General features: G+C 37.6%; 1 non-coding gene across 1 annotated transcript; it reads right to left on the bottom strand.

The window, feature by feature from the left end:
• Positions 1-5,598: 5,598 nt before the first annotated feature.
• On the bottom strand, positions 5,599-5,670 carry TRNAW-CCA (transfer RNA tryptophan (anticodon CCA)). The gene has a single exon. It is a non-coding gene; the product is annotated as a tRNA-Trp (tRNA).
• Positions 5,671-16,483: the final 10,813 nt, after the last annotated feature.

Genomic DNA, 16,483 nt, shown 5'->3' with positions numbered 1-16,483 from the left:
AGTCTGTCTTTTCAAAACCACATGCTTATTACAGACAGGAAAAAATACTCAATCTTCACAAGTTTTAAACTTTTATTTTTGATAACATGTAACTAAAAAACAAAACAAAAGGCATCTGAAAATGGTAGTCATTTGCCCCACAACTTCCTTCCAAATATTCCCTTTCCTCAGTAATTACTTTCAACTCTTTCCACCATTTTTAATATTTACTTTCATATATTTAAATATATGATACTTAGCTCCATGTTCATAAATACTTATATTTTAGTGTTTTTATAAATTACAATATTCACATTTAAAGGAGCTGTATGACTTGAATAAAACTTGTATCTGTCCTGTTTGCAGTCCTTTAAGACAAACGAAAGCACGTAAAGCAGAAGGAGATTTTTTTGGTCACATGTACCATCTTTGTCCTTGCACACTCATACTTAGATGGGTAAGGCCCCAGCCCCTTTTTTACTAATATTGCGGAGAAAAAAATTTTTTTTTTATTTCAGTGTCTTATCTAGAAGCTGTCCTTGGCCAATGTCCAGAAGCTAAAATCTCCCTTCTATGGTGGAGTCATCCCAGACTTGAATCAGTATGTGGCTCCAATATGGAGTCGCATCCTTGGGGGTGGTAGTGAATAACACTTTGGGACAGTAAGAAGATGGAAGAGAGTCCAAATAAGGAAGAAGCAATTACTGAAAGCCTCCCTCTGGACTTGTTTCCAGAAGGGAGAGTCAGGAATATTTTAGCCCATTCTCTAGTTACTGAATGTATTCTTCATTAGTTGGTGAAAATATATTCTCCTTGTTAAGAATGTATTCTCTTTGTTAAGACCTGTTTCTGTTTGTCCTTGCAGATACCATAGGACACTGTAAAACTCGCATCCATGTCTAAAGGGGTGGCAAACACCCACCAATACATTTTGTAATACCCTGATTTATTTATTCCCAATTTTCTTTCACCTTCATTTCATTTTTACTCTACTTGGCTTTCCTCAACTAACTTTAAAGTGGTTATTTCTCTGGAACTTAGTATCCTGATTGCCCAGAGAAAGAATACTTATCTAAACTCCAGATCCAGAGTAACTATGCCCTGATCACTCACAATTGCTAAGTTGCCTGAATAGGCCAATCTCTGTCTACAATTAAAGGAATAGATGGTGTGTGAAAATTGGATATTTTCCCAGAACCGTGACACAGAACTTGTTTTTCTGTCCCAAATTCAATGATGTTGAGATTTCTGCATTCTGCTTATGAGTAAGAATATTTAAAGAGCTCATGCAAAAATTAGCCTGAGCAACTAAAATTATTCTTAATACTAGAAGAAAGATTTGAAAGAAAATCTCATGGAGAAATAAGATGAGTTGTGTTTTCAATCTCTCAGAGAATAACTTTGAATAAAGTCAGAGTAGAAAAGTACTTAAATGATAAATGAGAAAGAGATTTATTGAGCTTTTAGATGATCAGAAATAGTATGAGTTAGAGAAATCACTACTAAGAATCTTGGACACATATACTGTTCACTATATTAAAAAATATTATTCCTCCTCAATAAAAATTTTAGTTTGTTCCTAAGAAGTTTTCCAAAAAGGGAAAAAACTGTTTGCCAATGTTTTTAGTATTACATAAATTAATATGAAAGCTAACTATTCAGTTCAGTTCAGTTCAGTCACTCAGTCGTGTCCAACTCTTTGTGACCCCATGAATTGCAGCACGCCAGGCCTCCCTGTCCATCACCAACTCCCAGAGTTTACTCAAACTCATGTCCATCAAGTCGGTGACACCATCCAGCCATCTCATCCTCTGTCATAACCTTCTCCTCCTGCCCCCAATCCCTCCCAGCATCAGGGTCTTTTCCAATGAGTCAACTCTTCCCGTGAGGTGGCCAAAGTATTGGAGCTTCAGCTTCAGCATCAGTCCTTCCAATGAACACCCAGGACTGATCTCTAGGATGGACCGGTTGGATCTCCTTGCAGTCCAAGGGACTCTCAAGAGTCTTCTCCAACACCACAGTTCAAAAGTATCAATACTTCGGCACTCAGCTTTCTTTATGGTCCAACTCTCACATCCATACATGACCAGTGGAAAAACCATAGCCTTACTAGACAGACCTTTGTTGGCAATGTCTCTGCTTTTTAATATGCTATCTAGGTTGGTCATAACTTTCCTTCCAAGGAGTAAGCGTTTTTTAATTTCATGACTGCAAGCACCATCTGCAGTGATTTTGGAATGATTTGGAGCCCAAAAAAGAGCCCTGACACTCCTTTCATTGTTTCCCCATCTATTTGCCATAAAGTGATGGGACCAGATGTCATGATCTTAGTTTTCTGAATGTTGAGCTTTAAGCCAACTTTTTCACTCTCCTCTCTCACTTGCATCAAGAGGCTCTTCAGTTCCTCTTCACTTTCTGCCCTAAGGGTGGTGTCATCTGCATATCTGAGGTTACTGATATTTCTCCCAGCAATCTTGATTCCAGCTTGTGCTTCTTCCAGCCCGGCGTTTCTCATGATGTAATCTGCACATAAGTTAAATAAGCAGGGTGACAATATACAGCGTTGATGTACTCCTTTTCCTATTTGGAATTAGTCTGTTGTTCCATGTCCAGTTCTAACTGTTGCTTCCTGACCTGCATACAGGTTTCTCAAGAGGCAGGTCAGGTGGTCTGGTATTCCCATCTTTTTAAGAACTTTCCACAGTTTTCTGTGATCCACACAGTCAAAGGCTTTGGCATAGTCAATAAAGCAGAAGTAGATGTTTTTCTGGAACTCTCTTGCTTTTTCAATGATCCAGCAGATGTTGGTAATTTGATCTCTGGTTCCTCTGCCTTTTCTAAAACCAGCTTGAACATCCGGAAGTTCACGGTTCACTTGTATTGCTGAAGCCTGGCTTGGAGAATTTTGAGCATTACTAGCTCACATGCTTTACTAGCGTGTGAGATGAGTGCAATTGTGCAGCAGTTTGAACATTCTTTGTCATTGCCTTTCTTTGGGATTGGAATGAAAATGGACCTTTTCCAGTCCTGTGGCCACTGCTGAGTTTTCCAAATTTGCTGGCATATTGAGTGGAGCACTTTCACAGCATCATCTTTCAGGATTTGAAATAGTTCAACTGGAATTCCATCACCTCCATTAGCTTTGTTTGTAGTGATGCTTTCTTTCTTTTTTTTTTTCCTTTTTTTAATGTATTTTTCATTCATTTATTTATTCCATTTATTTTTATTAGTTGGAGGCTAATTACTTTACAATATTGTAGTAGTTTTTGTCATACATTGACATGAATCAGCCATGGATTTACATGTATTCCCCATCCCGATCCCCCCTCCCACCTCCCTCTCCATCCGATTCCTCTGGGTCTTCCCAGTGCCCAGGCTGGATGCATGAGACAAGTGCTCGGGCCTGGTGCACTGGGAAGACCCTGTAGTGATGCTTTCTAAGGCCCATTTGACTTCACATTCCAGGATGTCTGGCTCTAGGTATTGCTGCTGCTGCTGCTAAGTCACTTCAGTCATGTCCGACTCTGTGCGACCCCATAGACGGCAGCCCACCAGCCTCCCCCGTCCCTGGGATTCTCCAAGCAACAACACTGGAGTGGGTTGCCATTTCCTTCTCCAATGCATGAAAGTGAAAAGTGAAAGTGAAGTCGCTCAGTTGTGTCTGACTCTTAGCGACCTCATTGACTGCAGCCTACCAGGCTGCTCTGTCCATGGGTTTTTCCAGGCAAGAGTACTGGAGTGGGGTGCCATTGCCTTCTCCGGCTCTAGGTATTAGGAGAGTCAAAAATCAGAATTATTTATTTTTAGGAGCCCTGAAGTTCTAAACACATTCTACTTGTCAAGGAGGATATTGAGCATCATGTCTTTGCTAAAAAAAAAAAAAAAAGTAACAGCAGGAAAATGTTATTGATGCATGGTGAGGGGTGGTGATTTAAGTGTGTTGAGTGATTAAATGAAAAAGAATAAGGTGTATATGCACAGCAGGAAGTATACAGGATTGCTTGTAGCAGCATGATTCACAGTAGCACAAACCTGGAAACGATGTCACATGTATCAGTGGGAGAGTGGATCAATGAAACTGAAAAGATACACAATGAAATACATAGCATTTGTAACAAATGAACTATAAAGCTACACAATATCACAAATCTTAGACAATTGTAATAATAAAACATTTTCCCAGATTATTACATAAGAAAATTGTAATAGTAAAAAGTTTTCCCAGATTATTACGTGCAGCATGGTGCTGCTGCTGCTAAGTCGCTTCAGTTGTGTCCAACTCTGTGCTACCCCATGGACTGCAGCCCACCAGGCTCCTCTGTCCATGGGATTTTCCAGGCAAGAGTACTGGAGTGGGTTGCCATTGCCTTCTCCGTACAAACAGCATACAATACTATAAATTTGAAACATTAAAAAAATGTATTTTCAGACATTTTTATAAGCTTAATAAAGCTATACAAAAGTAGAAAGTGAGGAATTTATGAACAAGGGAGTCAAAATTATAGTTAACTGGAGTGAGATAGGGCACTTACTTTGGGGAAGATGAGAGGCACAATCAGTATGGTTACCTGTAGGTTATTGTCAAGATTCTAGATTTTGTGTATGGAGGTAGGTCATTAGATTGTTATTGCATTATTAAAAATAACTGATTAGCTGACTAAAGAAATGAAAATGATCTATGTATGAACCAATGATAGGAGTGTGTGATAAAGAAATAAATGGAGAGAACCCAATTCTGTGTGAGATCCAATTGAGAAAAGGGGGAGATGGTTTCAGGGTATAACTTTATCAACACTCCTCTTGTGAGATCTTCCTAGCATAGCAAGCTTCTCTTTGACTAATGTTATAAAGCAAAAGCCCTAGACAGTTTCTCTTGATGTCAGGTAAATAATTTGCACCATTCTTTTTCTACAAAAAGACCAGAAAAAAAAGAGGATTCAATAGCTTAATGATATCTCCTTCTGGGCTTCCCAGGTGGTGCTAGTGGTAAAGAAACCGCCTGCCAATGCAGGAGACATAAGAGACTCCGGTTCAATCCTTGGGTACAGAAGATCCCCTGGAGAGGGGCATGGCAGTCCACTGTAGTATTCTTGCCTGGAGAATTCCATGGACAGAGGAGCCTGGCAGGCTACAGTCCATACGGTTGCACAGACTCAGATCACCACTGAAGTGACTTAGCTTGCATGCATCTCCTTCTAGAGTATTTTCAAAAGGGTCCCAAATGCTTGGATATTTATGGCATTGAATCTGTAGAGGATTTATAGCATAGAGATTTCCTTCAGGATAACTTTCCCATCATGTACATGTAAAGGATTATTAATGCAATAACTTTCTCATTTATAGACTGAAAATTCACTAATAGCTCAGCCAGTACATGAGATTTATTCTTCCAGGAAATGGGAATAATGATTAGACAATGATTAGAGCCCCATTGTCCAGTGAGTCATGAGCTACATGTGGCTATCAAGCACTAATCTGAATTAGAAAGTGAAAGTGAAGTCACTCAGTCGTGTTCAACTCTTTGCCACCCCGTGGACTGTAGCCTACCAGGCTCCTCTGTCCATGGGATCCTCCAGGCAAGAATAGTGGAGTGGGTTACCGTTTCCTTCTCCAGGAATCTTCCCCACCCAGGAATCAAACCTGGGTCTTCTGCATTGGAGGCAGACGTTTTAACCTCTGAGCCACCAGGGAAGCCCAAATCTGAATTAGAATGGTCAGTAAATTTAAAATGTAGACCTCATTACACCATGTGAAGAAAAGAATGTAAACTACCTCATTAATAATTTTTATTATCAACTACATATTGAGCATCAATATTTTATGCATATTGGGTTAAACAAAATATTTTATTAAAATTAGTATCACCAATTCCTTTTTTTGTGTGTGTGTCTACTACAAAATTTAAAATTTCATCTGAAGTTCCCATTCTATTTTTAAGGGACTTTACTCATATAGAAATATCAATATTTTCCAGTTACTACTGAGCCTTCTTTAATTATTTACATTCTACTCCATAGAGTAAGAAAACAGGGAAAATGGGAGGATTTTGCTCCCAAATTCTGAGTTGCCAAAGCAACTGTTTCATGTAAGAAACAGAAAATCATTACTAAAGGGCTGTTTTTAGGGACAGAGAAACTATTTGGTGAGTGAAACTGATCACTCCAGAGAGGATAAAGGGCCATAATGGAACAAGCTAGGAGAAAACTCTTCACCCATGTTTCATGGCTTGGGACAAAGATAATCCCTAATGCTATTTCAATCTGAAATGAAGTAAAATGTGAAAAAATAATGGAAACATACACAGACACAATAGTAAGTTAAATTAAAGATATTCTAATCTGATGGTTAAGTGGATGAGAGATTAAGGAGTACATTAATAATGATATTAGTGATACCAGTAAGAATAAGGAAAAAAATCCAATCCGTTGTATATTCGAAATCACTAAAAGTAAATTGATGAATGAACTGGACATGTGAGGTGACCAAAAAATTAACTTTTTAAATGAAAGAATTTCAAAAGATCAAACTCTAACTCTGGGATTTCAGAAGCTGCTAGTCGGAGAATCTAGTTTAGAAAACTCTTAGGTATTGGGCTTCCCTGGTGGGGCTCAGTGGTAAAGAATCCACTTGCCAATGCAGGAGACAGCGGTCTGATCCCTGGGTTGGGAAGATCCCCTGGAGGAAGAAATGGTAACCCACTCCAGTATTCTTGCCTGGACGATTGCATAGACAGGGAGGGAGCCTGGCAGGCTATAGCCCATGGGGTTGCAAAGAGTCAGACATGATTTAGCAACTGAGCATGGATACATTAACTCCAAACTGCTGTGTACACACACAAGCATACACACAAATACATGCAATTTTTAGACAAGATGGAAGTCTCCTAGTTAGGAAAAGCTGGATGAAAAAATAACATCCTCAGAGTATTAGGTCTTTACAAATCCTTCTACTTAAGCTGTTAGTGGTTTTCTGTTGCTTAAAAATGTAATGCAGTATTCATCCTGGAACTTTTCATCCTCCATTATACTTACTTCTTCAACATTTACTTTTTCTTACATTTTGACAAGAAACCCAACCTCTTGTCAATCTGAACCCAGTTCAAACAAACTCAACCTCCCTACTCTCAGGGCTGTTCAGTCACCCTCACACCACTCAGGCCATCCATGTCTGTTGTATGTAATCCTTTAATTGCCTCCCGAATGAACCATTCTTCCTGAAGTGTTAAAAATTCGTTAAATACCTACTACTTCCTTCCTTTGTAATCCTGCATGAATTAATTTGTATTTTTAGTGACAATTGACATATTTTTACTGTATTTATGATTTTTACTACGATTATTAAACTACCAGACTCTATCAGACAAAGATAACTTCTTGCTAGTATTAGAAGTTGTGCAAAAAATATTTTGTGGATTAAAAACATAAAGCAGTTTGACAGAAAGCAGTGCAGTTTTAAGCTAACTCTTATATAAACAAACATCCATGCCTTCTTTATTGGAAAAAGTTACAATTTTGGAAGTAGTTTCATATGTATGTGTCCTCATCTAGCTTACTTATCTGTCATGAATTGATTGTAGTCATCAAAAATAATTTACTTCAGAATTGACAGCTTTCACCCTTGAAACAACTCAGCTTCATCTGCAGTTGTTGAGCTGCCATTTAAAAAAAGAAAAAAAGAAAAACTATGCAGCAAGTTATTTCAATACATTTCTTTTTACTTCATAGATGTCCCTATGCTTTTTTGCCCAATCCTCCTAGGGAAAAAAATGTTTTACGTTTAAGCACTTTAAAACCAATAGAGAGAAAAGTGTTTGCTAACTTTCTCAAGTCTCTTTACAAAAGTTTCAGAGGCTCTCTTTATTAAAATTCCCTGATTCTAATTCTCTGACTTATATAGTCCTTTGGTGGATTGGGTAATATTAAATATTACCCTTCTCAAATATTTTACACAATTTCAAATCTCTTTAGTTTTCAGGCCAGAAAATATTTATGGTCCTTGGAGAAACTTGATCAAAGTACAGTGTTTGTATTTTCTCTAGACTCCCTCCTAATGAAAGAGATTCTCTCACATCAAAGCTTCCACACTGTTTTGAAGAAAACTAGATGACGGGCAGAGTTATCGTCTTTGGTTTATTAATTGCTGTTTGCTCAATTCCATGTACCAGGAAGTCAAGTAGTCACCAATGGGACTGGGAGCTACAGTAATGTAACTTCTAAGAGACTTTATTTCTCCAGGGTTTCCTTTTGTACCAATTTACCAACCACTTTCCTTTTGAGATTTTTTTCCTTTTTTTTTCTTCACAAATAATTTTTATATCCAGTATTAAACAATATTGCATTTCATGCTTGCTTGCTGCTTCAGGTCTAGTAACCACATTTCTTATGAACCGTGTAATAGTAAAAGTCAGATTGGTTATTTGCTTTTTGATGTGAAATGGTTATTGCACATGACTGAGGTGCCACAAATTATTTTGCCTCTGATCATGTCACACATAATAAAACAAGTAACACTCAGTTTAGAACACAGATTGACTCACAAAGTTTACAAAGGGTTGTCTTTTTATCTGAAATTTATTGCTAATGTAGAAAAATAAGAATTGAGAATTATTTGCTCCTCCAAAACTCTATACTTAAAAAATTGGAACAAATTTAAATATATTTACACACTTACATACATATACATCTATCTAGGGTTAACAGTGTGTTTGTTTAAAAAATCTTACTAGTTAGGGCAGATGTATTGTAAATTATATATCAGAAAGACCAAATATGATTTTAAAATAGTAATGTATGTAAGGAAACATGAATCAGTGTCCCTTAGTTGATACAAGAAAATGAAGAAAGCAAGGAGAAAAGAGAGAGACATACATATATAGATATACACAAACACACACACGCATACACAAGCAAAGAAAGCCTTCTCTTAATTTTGTTCCCAAACTGTGATGGTCGTGCAAGTGTGGCTTCTTTTTCTTTTACCACGAAAAAGGCACATTTTCTCTCTTTTTTCTGTTACAGAAGATTAAATATATACTACTTCCACAGTACGAGAGTACTTTTTGAAAAACCTGAAAAGATAACTGGCTCTGTTTTGAAGGATTTAATGAGATTCAGTTCTTTTAAAAAACTAAGAATACTCAATTACAAATACACTGAAATGTCTATGATGTAACTATCCAATAAAACAGAGACATACACATCTAGAAATGTCACGGCAGTTTCTTCTTGTGTAACTACCCATCGTTCACTCCGCTGATGAGGGGGGCTTCCCACTCTAGGGTCTGGGATGACTGGAACATCGAGCACCTCTTCACTGCACGGGACAGAGAAGCTCGGCTGCTTTTTCTTGGCCACCTGTGCGCATGCCTGGAGGAGGACATCACACCCCAGAGGGCCACACAGAGGTCGCACTGTGGGATAAACTGAACAACGAAGGAAGGACGGTGGGAGGCAGGCAGTATAGTCTCAGGTGGGTGGAGAGTGCCTCGGGCTACTGCAGGAGAATGTGATTGGTTTGTTTGAGAAATTCCAGGGGCTGGCGAAACCTGCCACTTGTGTATAAACTGGGCTTAGGCCTGGTCTTCGGACAAGAAGGGTTGAGTGCCCAGGGGATCTTATCTGATGGAGCAGAATGAGGAAAAAAACTTGACTCACGCTAGGTGGGGCCTTACCAATGTCAGCACATGTGAAAGCAGCAAATAATACTGGGCCTCAGTTACAGTTCTTCCCTTACACTCTTTTAATAATGTAATTTTTTAAAAACATCATACTGAATGCAAAGTCAGAGGCAGAAGTTGAAAGGTATTATAATTAAATTGGTACTTTGAGACATGAATAGCAGCAACATAGACTAGGAAAACTGTAGCTAAAGCAAACATTCTTATTGATGTCTGGTTCAAACAGCCAAATTTCGCTTTGTCCCTTAATACTTTGGGTTATAATGTAATTGCAATATTATTTTTTTAGATACCCTTGAATGGATGTAGGGCTATTGGAGCCCTTCTGAGAGATAAACCTGTGTATTTTATGTCAATGAAACTAGAGTAAATGGAGTAATATTTACCTAATGAAAGGTAGACTCATTTTATATTAGACACACAATTGTATTTTCTATTTGAGAAAGTCTCAAAAAGGAAATGCTTTGCTTTAGGGGTTGAGACATAGAATTAAAAGACCATTTAGTCCAAATTCTTTGTATATGAATCCTCTACACTCACTCACTGAAGTGATTACAGACCCTTCCTGAACTCACCAGAGAAAGGAAGTGCTCTTCTCACAGAATAAGCGTATCTTTTGCATATTTGCTATTGGCTGTGTTTTTAAAATAATTTGGTCTAAGTGTGTTTCCATAAGTCACTCTATCTTTAAAGTTGATATTCTTCACATATTCAGGTTCAGTAGACATCATGGACTAATTTGCCAACCCATCATCACTCACAGGGGTAAAATAGTACTTGTTACTAACTTCAAGTTTAAAAAGTCCCTTTTGCATGAAGCCTTAGGTGTATGAATACTTAGAAAAAATTTTAAAGATAAGAATAATTTTGGCACAATTTCTTGGAAATCCAATTTTTTTATTGATTCCAGAAATTAAAATATTGTCAATACTTCTGTTCTTTAGGTTTCATGGTAGCAGCTATCAATATAGTGTCCAAAATTGTAAAGCAAATAGACACTCCCTGCTGTCACGTGGAATTCCAGATTTGAAGTAATTCAACTTCTGTTTCCCAATTTTAAATTAATGTGTTATCATTACCGATAAATTATGCTTTAAAAGGAAGACTGTATGGTGACATGGTGATTGGAGACACAGGCTTCATAGGATGTGATATCCAATGATTCTGAGTCCTTAAAAACTCAGTTTCAAAAACAGCATTCTTGCTGAGTCTGTACTTATTAGGAAGATGATAAAACTGGGAATTGTCAAAATTAACTTTGACATAATATGTGTTTATTAAAGAATAATAAAAATGAGAGAATTTGACACGTGTATTATCAAAACTCAATGAGATTGGCAAGGATGGGTTAGAATTTAGATCAACAAATGTTCTTTGGGAGAAATATTTTATTATTGACATGTTTGGGTTTACCAATGCATGATCATAATAAAACATAAAGCCACTTTTTAGTTAGCCATATTATCATTTTTAAATCCTCTATTAACTATATATCTGATTATTGCTTGTACCCAATACTGACTACACTCACACCTTTCTTTGAATACCTCTGGTGTCAAGTTGCTTTGGGGCAGGCTAAGGATTCTTTTTAGCTTACGAATTCCCTCTTTCTTTATTCATTCATCATATAATCATATTCCAAATTTTCTCCATTATAGTCCTATATGGTCCTGCCTTTTAAATGAGTCACTCAGTAATCAGATTAGTAATAATTTAAGCTGATGATGAATTCCTTTTTCTATTATAAACCTAAAGGTACATAATATTAGATGCTTTTTCCAAGCATGGAATATTACATCTATGAAATTACAGCTGGTCCTCAATATTGTCTGTGTCATCACTAATATAAGCAATGGGAGTTACAGTTATTTTATGAACTGAAACAACCTCACAATATTATTCCTGCTGAAGAAATTATCACAGGGAACTAAAAAGAACTATATTAATGCAATTAATATTCAGCAAATCTATTCTCGTGTTCACTATGCCCTATTTCTCTGTTCTATTTCTCATATAAACTGAGTTAATTAGTATTTTAGATCTCTTCTCATTTTGAACCTAATTTTGTGTCACTGAATGGTGGGATCCCTATTGGCATTAATAAGGTAAAATGAAGTAAGAGTGTATTAAAAATTAGTGTCAGAGGGATCATAGGCTAATATTAGCTTATCTGCAATATCATTTTTAAATGAAATACTGTTTTGTAAGTTATTTCTTAAATTTAGGTTGAAATTTCAGCAAAGAATATTCTAGGATGTTGATACACAGACCTCTTGAGCTGAACAAAGTCTTAAATGAAATCCAATCAAATTTCCTGAATTTAGGGGAAAATTAAGATCCATAGATGTTAAATGGTTTTGAGATCATCGAGACCTAGCTTTGAGTCCTGAGCTTCACCATTTATGAAATGTGTGACTGGCAAAGGAGATAATTCATTGTGCTTTTATTCCTCACCTGCAAATATTCAGAAAATAGAAATACTAACCTGTGCAGTTTTCATGAGGATTAAATAAGGTAATAAAATGCTTGGCATCAAGATTTTCTATTGAGATGAAGCATAACACAGTAAAAGGTTGAATGGAGGGTTCACTGCACATTGATTCTAAAGCCAGAATGTCTAGGTTTGAATTAGTACCACTGGTTAGTCTATTATGCTTCAATTTCCTCGTTTATAAAATGGATAATGATAGTATCTAATAGATTCATTATGAGAGACAAATAAATAAGCTTGCATAAGAAAAATATGTAAAACAAGCATTACTTGAATGCAAGTTGTATATATATTAATGTATATCTATGTATGTATGTATGTGTATATATATATATATATATATGCATATATATGGGCTTCTCCAGTAGCTCAGTGGTAAAGAATCTGCCTGCAAAACAGGACCCACAGGACATGTGGGTTTGATCCCTAGGTTGGAAAGATCCCCTGGAGGAGGAAATGGCAACCCACTCCAGTATTCTTGCCTGGAGAATCCCATGGACAGAGGAGCCTGGAGGGCTACAATCCATGGGGTCGCAAAGATTGGGACATGGCTGAAGTGTTTCAATATCCTATAATGTTCTTTGCTGAAGCGAAAGGCAATAGGAAAAGGAAAGATATACCCATGCTAATGCAGAGTTCCAAAGAATAGCAAGGAGAGATAGAAAGCCTTCCTCAGTGATCAATGCAAAGAAGTAGACGAAAACAACAGAATGGGAAAGACTAGAGATCTCTTCAAGAAAATTAGAGATACCAAGGGAACATTTCATGCAAAGATGGGTTCGATAAAAGAAATGGTATGGACCTAACAGAAGCAGAAGATATTAAGAAGAGGTGGCAAGAATACACAGAAGAACTATACAAAAAAGATCTTCACAGCCCAGATAATCACAATGGTGTGATCACTCACCTAGAGCCAGACATCCTGGAATGTGAAGTCAAGTGGGCCTTAGAAAGCATCACTATGAACAAAGCTGGTGGAGGTGATGGAATGCCAGTTGAGCTATTTCAAATCCTAAAAGATGATGCTGTGAAAGTGTTCCACTCAATATGCCAGCAAATTTGGAAAACTCACCAGTGGCCACAGGACTGGAAAAGGTCAGTTTTCATTCCAATCCCAAAGAAAGGCAATGACAAAGAGTGCTCAAACTACTGCACAATTGCACTCATCTCACACACTAGTAAAGTAATGCTCAAAGTTCTCTAAGCCAGGCTTCAACAGTAGGTGAACTGTGAACTTCCAGATGTTCAACCTGTCTTTAGAAAAGACAGAGGAACCAGAGATCAAATTGCCAACATCTGCTGGATCATCAAAAAAGCAAGAGAGTTCCAGAAAAACATCTACTTCTGCTTTATTGACTATGCCAAAGCCTTTGACTGTGTGGATCACAGAAAACTGTGGAAAGTTCTTAAAAAGATGGGAGTACCAGACCACCTGACCTGCCTCCCAAGAAATCTGTATGCAGATCAAGGAGCAACAGTTAGAACTGGACATGGAACAATAGACTGGTTCCAAATAGAAAAAGGAGTACATCAAGATTATATATTGTCACCCTGCTTATTTACTTATATGTAAGAGTACATCATGAGAAATGCTGGACTGGATGAAGCATAAGCTGGAATCAAGATTGCTGGGAGAAATATCAATAACCTCAGATATGCAGATGACACCACCCTATGGCAAAAAGTAAAGAGAAACTAAAGAGCCTCTTGAGAGTGAAAGAGGAGAGTGAAAAATTTGGCTTAAAACTCGACATTCAGAAAACTAAGATCATCACATCTGGTCCCATCTCTTCACATCAAATAGATGGGGAAACAGTGGGAAGAGTGACAGACTTTATTTGGGGGTCTCCAAAATCACTGCAGATAGTGACATCAGCCATGAGATTAAAAGATGCTTCCTCCTTGGAAGAAAGGTTATGGCCAACCTAGATAGCATATTAAAAAGTAGAGACATTACTTTGCCAACAGTCTGTCTAGTCAAACCTATGGTTTTTACAGTGGTCATGTATGGATGTGAGAGTTGGACCATAAAGAAAGTTGAGTGCCGAAGTATTGATGCTTTTGAGCTGTGGTGTTGGAGAAGACTCTTGAGAGTCCCTTGGACTGCAAGGAGATCCAACCAGTCCATCCTAAAGGAAATCAGTCCTAAATATTCTATGGAAGGACTGATGGCTGAAACTGAAACTCCATAATACTTTGGTCACTTCATGCAAAGAACTGACTCACTAGAAAAGACCCTGATGCTGGGAAAGATTCAAGATCGGGAAAGAAGGGGATGACAGAGAATGAGACGGTTGTATATCATCACTGACTCAATGGACACGAGTTTGAGTAAACTCTGGGAGTTGGTGATGGACAAGGAGGCCTGGTATGCTGCAGTCCATGGGGTCGCAGAGTCGGACACAACTGAGCGACTGAACTGAACTGAACTGAAATGACTTAGCACGCATGCCCACATGTGTACATATATGTATAATTACCTCTACTAATATAGTTCTCTTAAATATGACCACCTTTAAAATGCTTTATTCTGTGATTGAGGGAAGCACCCAAATTTTCCTATTTAAAGCTAGGAAAAATATTTCCATTGTGTGATCTCCTGTATACAGGAGATCTCCTGTATAGAGAGAACTGAACCCTGAGCTTCCTTAGGGCAAATGCAGGTAGATGGGTATCATTATTGATGTATGAACAGATCTGAACACATAACTGAGGAGGAGGAGAGAGACATTATATTTCCTCTTTCTCTTTGTACCTGCTTTTCTGATTAGATTTTTCTGAGTTGAATAACAATGACAACTAAAAGAAGGAAGTGAATCCTTCCTGTCTCTTTTATTAACCACCTGGAAATGCAGAAGATGGCAACACAAGGCCCCCAGATTAGGAAGAGATTACCTGTGCTATGCAAATATCTCTGCCTTCAAAAATGTGTAAATTACAGTCAAGAGGAACTGCAGGCATAGGCAGGATGGAGCATGTTGTAATAAAGACAATTAAAGGATGCCTTTTAAGGCTCTGGAACCATTGTTCTCTGTCCCCAGGGGACATCTGGCAGTGTCTGGAGGCGTTTTTGGTCACAGCTTGTCGGGTAGTACTGGCATCTGCTGGGTCAAGACCAGTGATGCTGTTAAACAATGCTGGGACCACTTCCCCACAACAAAGAACTATCTGATCCAAAATGCTGATTCTGCTCAGATTAGGAAAGAACCCTGCTGTGCCCCTCCAGCCTTAATTTAACAGGCTTCATCTTGGGTAATTTCTACTTCAGTATAACCTTACTACACACGTAACCATGCTTGTGTGTAAGCACGTTGTTAAGCTGTTTGTGCCAGCAGTCACTACTGATGAAGAGACATTTCCTGGGACACTGAAAACAACCTACTGGCAAAGGTGACATGACTTTAGTGCTATTGTTTTTATCAGATCCTTATTTCAGGAAATGTTTTTTTTGTGTGTGGTTATTACCACATAATTATGCACATTCTCTGTGAAAAAGAAATATAATATGCATTAACTTTAAAAAATACTCTAAATATTTACTGTAAATACGTATATCAGCATTTCCTGTATTATAACTGGAACCAGGCAATAAAATCGTACTTGCTTATAAAATGCAATCCATGTGCAGGGTCTGTAAGGTGAGAAATGCTGTGAGGTATATTTCATTTTTTTTTTAATAACAATTATACTCCATACTCCTCTCTTCAATGTGAGCAATTATTATGATTATAAAAATAATACTTGTTTATGGCCAATGAAAAGTCACATGATCTCCCACTCTTCCCACAAGGCATACTCTCCAAAGGTTACTGTTTAGGTTATGTTTCCTCTGTTTCATTTTTATAAACCCACTGGCCACCCTCTCCCTTGAATGGGAGCACTGATAGAAAATTCTATTATGTGCATACAATCAGCTTTGTATTATGGTAAACCAGTAAGAAAGCAGATAGACTTTATCACTTCACATTATAATCCCCAAGTCAAAATAAGAAAGATTTCTTAAAGGCCACAGGAGGTGTACCGTGGCTTGCCTTAGGAAAATTTATGGGTTTTTTTTTTTGGTTGTTGTTGTTGTTTTTAAGAATAAGGCTTGGCCTGACACTAGTTTAGAAGCAATATCTTGTTGCCAGTGGCTTTGCAATCACAGGCTTGAAGAGAATAATTATAGTGAATGACCTTTCCATCAGTCTCTTAGAATTTGTGAGGAAATTCCTGGTTTCTGTTTTCCCCCAAATTTGACTTTAGATGGGCAGATTCCAAGCTTACGAGAGTCTAATAGTCTCTACCTGAGAAAGAATGAGCCCCACCTCTATCTCAGGTTTCTTACGGAAAGTGAA

Source organism: Dama dama, chromosome 5 (genome assembly GCF_033118175.1).
Source record: "Dama dama isolate Ldn47 chromosome 5, ASM3311817v1, whole genome shotgun sequence".
NCBI classification, from domain to species: domain Eukaryota; kingdom Metazoa; phylum Chordata; class Mammalia; order Artiodactyla; family Cervidae; genus Dama; species Dama dama.
Note: the sequence above shows the minus strand (reverse complement) of the source record. Positions and strands in the feature narration are given on the sequence as shown.